Consider the following 8,474-nt stretch of genomic DNA (forward strand, 5'->3'; position numbering starts at 1 on the left):
TATTCTGGCCGCGGCCAGACATCTCATGGCCGCGGCCACTGACCCAAAAAATATGTTTTTTTTTTTTTTTGTTTTTTTGTTTTTTTGTTTTTTTTGTTTTTTTTTTTTTGAGTAACGAAACAGAATGAACATCAAGAAAAATAACAGTAAACTTAAAAAGAGAGTTCAACTAAATCAAAAGAAAACTTGGGTTGCCTCCCAATTAGCGCTAACTTTATCGTCGCTCAGCTAGACGTTGATCGAGATCTTCAAAGTGGCGCCAGAATCATGGCGGACTTGGTTTGATCAAATTGACCCCCCAAGTAGAGCTTTAATCGTTGTCCATTCACTTTGAAAGTATTAGGACTTTCACCTTTTAGTTCCACTGCTCCGTAGGGAAACACTTTGATCACCGTAAATGGCCCTGACCACCTTGATTTTAATTTACCAGGAAACAACTTTAGCCTTGAGTTAAAGAGTAGAACTTGTTGACCAGGTTGAAACTCTTTTCTGACTAGATTTCTGTCATGCCATCTCTTAGTTCTTTCCTTGTAAATCTTGGCGTTCTCATATGCTTCATTTCGAAATTCTTCCAATTCATCCAACTGTAGTAGTCTTTTCTGCCCAGCAGCTTTTAAGTCCATGTTTAGAGTTCTCATTGCCCAATAAGCTTTGTGTTCTAACTCCACCGGTAAATGACACGCCTTTCCAAACACCAACCGATATGGTGACATCCCGATTGGCGTCTTGAACGCTGTTCTATAAGCCCACAATGCGTCATCCAACTTTCTTGACCAATCTTTCCTTGATCTCTGCACCGTTTTCTCCAGAATCATCTTTATTTCCCGGTTAGAAATCTCAGCTTGGCCATTACTTTGCGGATGATAAGGTAGAGCTGTTCTATGACGAACACCATATCTCGAAAGGAGTGCTTCGAATTGTTTGTTGCAAAAGTGACTCCCTTCATCGCTTATGATTGCTCGGGGAGTTCCAAACCGAGTGAATATGTTCTTTTGAAGGAACCGAAGGACTGTTTTACCATCATTAGCTGGTGTGGCTGCAGCTTCCACCCATTTTGACACATAATCCACAGCTAATAGGATGTATAAATTGCTAAACGATGAAGGAAAAGGACCCATAAAATCTATCCCCCATACATCAAACAATTCAACTTCCAAGATTCCTGTCAAAGGCATTTCGTTTCTCCTTGAGATGTTTCCTGTACGCTGACAACGATCACATGCCTTCACAAAAGTACTAGCATCTTTGAAAAGCGTTGGCCAAAAGAATTCACATGCAAACACTATGGCCAGCATCTCTTTTTCTGTAGTAGCGTAGTTTAGTTGGGCATCATTCAAGGTTTTGCTTGCATAATAAATGGTTCTGAATACCTTGTCAACCCGTTGTCCCAAGACTGCTCCAATAGCATAATCACTTGCATCGCACATGATTTCAAAAGGTAATTCCCAGTTTGGTGTAGTCACAATCGGTGCTGAGATTAACTTCTCCTTGAGAATTTGGAATGCTTCAAGACAATCTTTCCCAAATTCAAAAGGTACTCCACTAGCAAGAAGATTGGATAGCGGTTTGGCCACTTTGGAGAAATCTTTGATAAATCTTCTATAAAACCCGGCATGACCCAAAAAGCTTCGGACTCCCTTCACTGAAATTGGAGGAGGCAAGTTCTCAATTGTAGATACTTTGGCTCTATCAACCTCAATACCTTCTTTTGAGATTTTATGTCCCAGCACTATTCCTTCTGTAACCATGAAATGACACTTTTCCCAGTTCAGCACCAAATTAGAGTCTTCACATCTTGCTAAAACCAACTCCAAGTTACTCAGACATTGGTCAAACGATGAGCCAAACACTGAAAAATCATCCATGAACACCTCGATGCACTTTTCTATTAAATCTGAAAATATAGCCATCATACACCTCTGAAATGTTGCTGGAGCATTACATAGCCCAAATGGCATTCGTCGAAAAGCAAAAGTACCATATGGACATGTGAATGTTGTTTTCTCTTGATCCTCCGGTGCTATAGCTATTTGGTGATACCCTGAGTATCCATCAAGGAAACAATAGTACTCTTGTCCTGCCAACTTGTCTAACATCTGATCAATGAATGGGAGTGGAAAGTGATCTTTTCTTGTGGCCTTGTTGAGTTTTCGGTAGTCAATGCAAATTCTCCATCCCGTGACAGTTCTAGTTGGGATGAGTTCATTCTTCTCATTCTTCACCACCGTCATCCCTCCTTTCTTTGGAACAACTTGGACTGGGCTCACCCATTTACTGTCTGAAATAGGATACGCTACCCCTGCATCTAACCACTTCAAGACTTCTTTTCTGACAACCTCCTTCATTGGTGGATTTAATCTACGTTGTGCATCAATGGTTGGTTTCACTCCTTCCTCCATTAAGATTCTATGCATTACAGTTGAAGGGCTGATCCCTTTAATATCTGCTAAAGTCCATCCAATGGCTTTTGAATGCTTCCTTAGAACCCGTAATAGCTTATCTGTCTCTACAGAAGATAGGGAAGAAGCCACAATAACAGGAAGTGTCTTATTTTCACCCAAATATTCATACCTGAGATGCTCTGGTAGGACTTTTAACTCTAGTTGAGGAGGCTTTTCAGTAGATGGGGTAGGCTTTGTTGGTATGACTCCTAACTCTTCATAATACTTTCTATTCAGCGGTCCATAAGAATCGAGCCACATAGCATATTCATAAGCTTCCTTACCATCTTGTTCTACCACCTCTTCTTGTACCAAAGTCAGATTAAGAGGATCTTCAGCATGTGTCTTTGTCTCCACCAACTGATCCACCACATCAATTGCAAAACAGTTGTCACTAGCTGTAGGATAGGTCATTGCTTTGAGTACATTAAATACAACTTCATCTCCTTGTACCCTTAGCTTTAACTCTCCTTTCTGAACATCAATTAGTGCTTTCCCTGTTGCCAAGAAAGGTCTCCCCAGAATGATAGGAACATTACTGTCTTCTTCCATATCCAGAACAATGAAATCAGCTGGGAAGATGAACTTGTCCACCTTTACTAACACATCCTCAATGACTCCTCTAGGGTGAGCTAGCGATCGATCTGCCAATTGAAGAGTTACAGTAGTTGGCTTTGCTTCACCTAGCTGCAATCTTTTGAACACTGACAAGGGCATTAAGTTAATGCGGCTCCCAAATCACATAGTGCATTTATCCCTTCAATTTTACCAATAGTACAAGGAATAGTGAAACTCCCCGGATCTACGAGTTTTGGAGGGAGTTTCTTCGTAGAATAGCGCTACACTCTTCGGTTAGAGCCACGTCTCATAGTCTTCCATCTTCCTCTTCTTTGACAAAATTTCCTTCATAAACTTCACATAACTTGGCATCTGCTCTAGAGCTTCAGCAAAAGGAATGTTAATGTGAAGTCTTTTGAAGACTTCTAGAAACTTGGTGAACTGCTTGTCTAAGCTTGACTTTCTCAGCCTCTGAGGATATGGTATCTTTACATGATGATCAATACAAATCGGTGGAGACTGTTGTGGTGGTGTTGGGCTATCAGTAGCCTTCTCTGCTGTCGGTGTTGGTGTTGGCACTGGTTGAGCATTTATTTCTACATCTACCTCAACTGGTTGTGGTAACTCAGGCCCATTATACTTCTTACCGCTCCTCAGGGTAATTGCCTTGCAGTTTTCTTTAGGATTAACTTCAGTGGTGCTAGGCAAATTTCCTTGAGGGCGGGTTGCTACCTGAGTTGCTAGCTGGCCCATCTGAGTCCGGGTCTTTAATTGAAGATCTAGTTTCGGTCATGAATTGGAGCAAGAAATGCGTACGCAAACTAGAACTTCCACCAGAGGATTGTTCTTTGATTAAAGCTTGTTGGTTCTGATTTCTTTGTTGATAGAACCCACTATTTCTTCGGTTGTTATTCTGGTTGAACCCATAATTGTTGTTGTTGTTGTTCTGTGAAAAATTCCCAATGGCCTTAGCTTCATCCATTGGCAAATCATCCACATCTGCTTGGCACTCCGAAAAGTGATGACTTCCTCCACATAACTCACAAACAATTTGGGCTTGCTTAGCTTGCCCTGCAATGATTTTAGTCAATGCCTCAACTCCGAGCCGTTAACTTTGTGATGGCATCGACTTCTAACACACCAGCTACTTTCTTGGATTGACTCCTTTCAGTTGGCCACTGCTGGTTGTTTAGAGCCATCTCCTCCAATAGATCATATGCCTCATTAGCACTCTTTCTCATAAAAGCTCCACCAGCTGCTGCATCTATTAGAGTTCTAGAATTACCAACCAACCCGTTGTAGAAGTTGTGAACCAGCATCCACTTCTCTATACCATGATGGGGACACCTCCTGATCAGATCTTTAAACCTCTCCCAAGCCTCATGGAGAGATTCATTATCTTGTTGGCAGAAATTATTAATTTCTCCTCTTAGCTTTGCAGACTTCGCTGGAGGAAAGAACTTTGACAAGAATTTTGTTGCCAGATCATTCCATGTAGCAATAGAATTCGGTGGCAAAGAATTCAACCAACTCTTGGCTCGTTCTCTGAGAGAGAATGGAAACAACCTCAATCTAATGGCATCGTCGCTAACTCCATTAACTTTAAAAGTTTCACAAAGTTCCATGAAGTTAGAGAGATGCAAATTAGGATCTTCAGAAGGGAGACCACCAAACTGAACTGAAGACTGCACCATTTGAAGGATGGCAGGTTTGATCTCGAAGTTGTTTGCATCCACTGCCGGTGGCCTAATACATGACTGCACTCCCGTCAGAGTAGGGAGAATGTAATCTCTCAAGCTTCGGCCATTAGCTTGATCTTCCCCGGCAACGGCGCCAAAAACTTGTTGCTATATTTTTAAACGCTACGCAAGTATACGCAATCAAGTAGTAAAATCTCACACAGGTGAGGTCGATCCCACAGGGAATTGGATTAAGTACCACTAAATTATACTTATGATTCTATTCGGTAAATCAAAAGTAATTATGGTTTAAAAACAGTAAAATTTGAAAGAAATTCAGAAAACTTAATAACACAGTTTAAAGTTGAGCAAGATGAGACAATAGGGAGGAGAATCCTGTTGTTGTTTACCCAAATTGTTAATGATTAATTACTATCCTATTCTTGGGGTGAATGACAGATTATAAAATAACCTAGCTCCTTTCAGATCTTCTAGATTCTAAATCACATGTTATCTAATTAATTCCTTAATTAAACTAACATGAAATCAGCATTAAGCAATAATCTACTCGTCACATAAGTCATGTAAATACTTTCGTTTCACATAGAACATCGATTATCTTAATTTTAGCATTCTCAATTCTCACTTTTCAGATTTTGAATTGAGATCATAGAGCATGCACAAGGTGATCAATCTTAAACATGAAATTAAACACAAATTAAGATAATTTCACACACACAAGAATTGAGGAATGGTAATTAAACATTAACTAGGAAAACATTAAACAACAATCATCATCCTCCCTAAATGGGAAATTTAGTTCAGAAACAAATCCATAACCATTCCTATAGCAATATTCAACATAAATAAATTAAAGAGGAATAAAGAAAAGAACTGTTTAAGGGTGAATTCTGGATCTTCACTTGAATCTCTACGCTCTTTCTGCCGCTCTCAGCTGTGTTTTAGGGTTCCAAATCGCTCTCCCTGACTTCCAATCGCAGTTTTCTATTTATACTTGAAATTTAGGGTTCGATGGACGAAATTACCCCCGGTCCGTACGGGATCTCGCCGCGGCCACACTTCCTCTCGCCGCGGCGAGAATGTGCCAAATTCAGCCTCTTTCTGTTTCTCGTATCTCGCCGCGGCGAGCCTCTTCATCGCCGCGGCCAGATATAGAAAAACTCAATTTTTGAGTTTTTCTTCGGCTCAGCACGTCTTTCAATGAATTTCTGCACCCGAGACCTCTTTTACTCCAAAGAACCTGAAAACATAGAAAACAAGCGTAATTCCGTCCCAACACAGCTAAGAATGCACATAAATTGGATCCAAAACATAGGCTAAAAATAGCCTAACAATTTCTTTTTGTCTCTCTCGTCCATCGATCTCCACCCACCCCTCCTCCCGTCGGTCTCCCTCTACTCTTCGTCGCATACGTCGGACCACCACCACCTCCCGTCGGTGTCCCTCTCATCTTCGTCTCGTACGTCGGACCACCACCACCTCCTGTCGGTGTCCCTCTCATCTTCGTCTCATACGTCAGACCACCACCACCTCCCGTCCGTCTCCCTCTCTCTCTTTCTTTCTCTCCAAGCTCGGTATAAATACATTTATTTATTTATTTACTTTTTTATTTATTATATATATTTATTTTGTTATTGTATAAATTTAATGTGTTTTAAAGTTAGTTGTTATTGTAACAAAATTAATTAGTTGTTTTATTTTAATTTAGGTAAAATTATAAAGCTAATGGAGGAAAAAAAAATGGGGGAAAATATAGATTTATTTTAATGGCAGAAAAATCTGTATTTTTTTCTTTTTTTTTTTTACATTCCCGACAGTTTTAAACCGTACCCTATACTATAGGTGACAGTTTTAAACCGTCACCTATAGTATAGGACACGATTATAAATCGTCGCCTATACCCAGTTATAGGCGACGGTTTTAAACCTTCGGGAAACCAACATTAGCGACTGTTTTGAACCGTCGCCTATTATGCCCATTTTATGACGGTCATATAGGCGACGATTATAGAAACTGATGGGAATACTTTAAACGACTATTTCAAAACGTCGGGAAAACGCATTTTTGTAGTAGTGAAGCGTAATTTATTAATTATAGAGATTTTATTAAAATATATGGGTATTGTATATACTATTTTTGAAATAAAATATTTTCGGGTTCGATGACTGTGGAAACTGGGTTTATTGGCCAAAGATGTCACGACAACAATAGAATGAGTTTTGGATTGTACCAAAATGTTTTAGTATGCTTGAGTTGTCGGGTTATTTGGGCTAGATAGCTTTGACCAAAATACTCCTAAGTTATAAAGTTACATAAGTGTTGAATTAAGGATAAAATAATAACTTCACTTAGTTCTATTCTTTTATTTTATTCGATTTTTCTTGTAAACCCAAGGCTGAAGGAAATAAGATTTTAATTTCCTCAATAATTTAATGTTATTATCTTAGTTATCTTAGTGAGATAAGATCAAATAGAATTATCACACAAAAATCTCTTTCTCTCTCTTTTCATTTTTGGCTCAACGAAACCCAACAGAACCAACACAAACTCAATATCATTTTCATCATTTTCTTGTCAATTCCTTCACCTTAGAAGTTGTCCTATCCTGAGGTAAGTTTTACCCTTTGTTCTTATGGTTTCTATAGTTTTGAGTTGAGTTTTTTTGGGAAATTTGGGTGAATTTGGATTTATAGGTTTTGGTAGGTTCAGAGCTTGCTCTTAGGTTTAATTTAAGGTTGTTTAAGTTTTAATTTTATGATTTTAAGGCTGTTATACTTTAATTGGGTGGGTTGAGTTCAAGAACTCACTCAGCAATGGTAATTTTACAATCTTGAGGTATATATGTACTTTGAATGTTTGGATATGTTGTTTGTATTTTTATAAACTGATTTGGAAAGTTTTATTCGGTTTGGAAGAGTTCTGGTTAAGTTTGAAGTGAGAAACACGAAGTAGGCTATTTTTGTAGGAAAAATGGTGGTTCGTTTTTAGAAAACAGTAGACCGTTTTGGGGTGTTTCCAACAATTAGGTTTTTGTGTTTTGTCAATAGTTAGGCTATATTTTCATGCCAATTATCGATATGGGGTTGTCTAGTTTTTAGTTTAACTCTTAGAACGAGATTGATTAATTTATTTACTAATTTACCATTGTTATGATATAGGGCCCCGAGATTGTCGAATGTTATTCCACTCAGGTCGGCCAACACATTTAAACTTAGATTTAAGGTAAGAAAAGTCAGTTGTACCACTTTACATGTCTAATTGGGATACGATAATGAGTGTTAGTATGAAAGATTTATAACTCTATTCAGAAACCACTGTTAGGTTTCTTACTTATCGGTTGCCTTATTAGGCAACGATAGTAACAATACCTTACTCGTTGGAAAAGAGGGTTGATGGGTACTTTATAAAGTATCAGAGATAGTTTGTCTTATTAGACAAATAATTGATAATTCTTATTGTGTTAAGTTGTAATATTTTACATGAATATATGTTTAATTTTGTAACTGTCATTGATTACAGACTTATTTGATTTATGGATTTATATTTTCTTTTTTTGTTTTTTTTTTTTGTTGAGTCTTTGTGATTTACTGGTGCTTTGTAGTGCATGCAAGGGAAAAGAAAAAGTGGATCAATCATGAGTCAAAGGTCTCGTAGCGAATGTACATATCAACCCCACTGTCTTTTGTAGGGCTGTACATCGGTCAGTTTGGGCGGTTTATCCTATATATTTTCTAACCCAATCTAAAGTTCGGGTTGCTAAAATTTAAGTGCAACC

At 38.5% G+C, this 8,474-nt stretch overlaps 1 long non-coding RNA gene and 1 other non-coding gene across 2 annotated transcripts; both read left to right on the plus strand.

Moving 5' to 3' along the window:
- Positions 1–4,328: 4,328 nt before the first annotated feature.
- Positions 4,329–4,435, plus strand: LOC115718336 (small nucleolar RNA R71). The gene has a single exon (XR_004011915.2). It is a non-coding gene; the product is annotated as a small nucleolar RNA R71 (small nucleolar RNA).
- A 2,322-nt stretch (positions 4,436–6,757) lies between these two features.
- On the plus strand, positions 6,758–8,252 carry LOC115701002 (uncharacterized). The gene is made up of 2 exons (XR_004008483.2): positions 6,758–7,309; positions 7,858–8,252. It is a non-coding gene; the product is annotated as an uncharacterized LOC115701002 (long non-coding RNA).
- Positions 8,253–8,474: the final 222 nt, after the last annotated feature.

This window comes from Cannabis sativa, chromosome 8 (genome assembly GCF_029168945.1).
Source record: "Cannabis sativa cultivar Pink pepper isolate KNU-18-1 chromosome 8, ASM2916894v1, whole genome shotgun sequence".
Classification (NCBI taxonomy): domain Eukaryota; kingdom Viridiplantae; phylum Streptophyta; class Magnoliopsida; order Rosales; family Cannabaceae; genus Cannabis; species Cannabis sativa.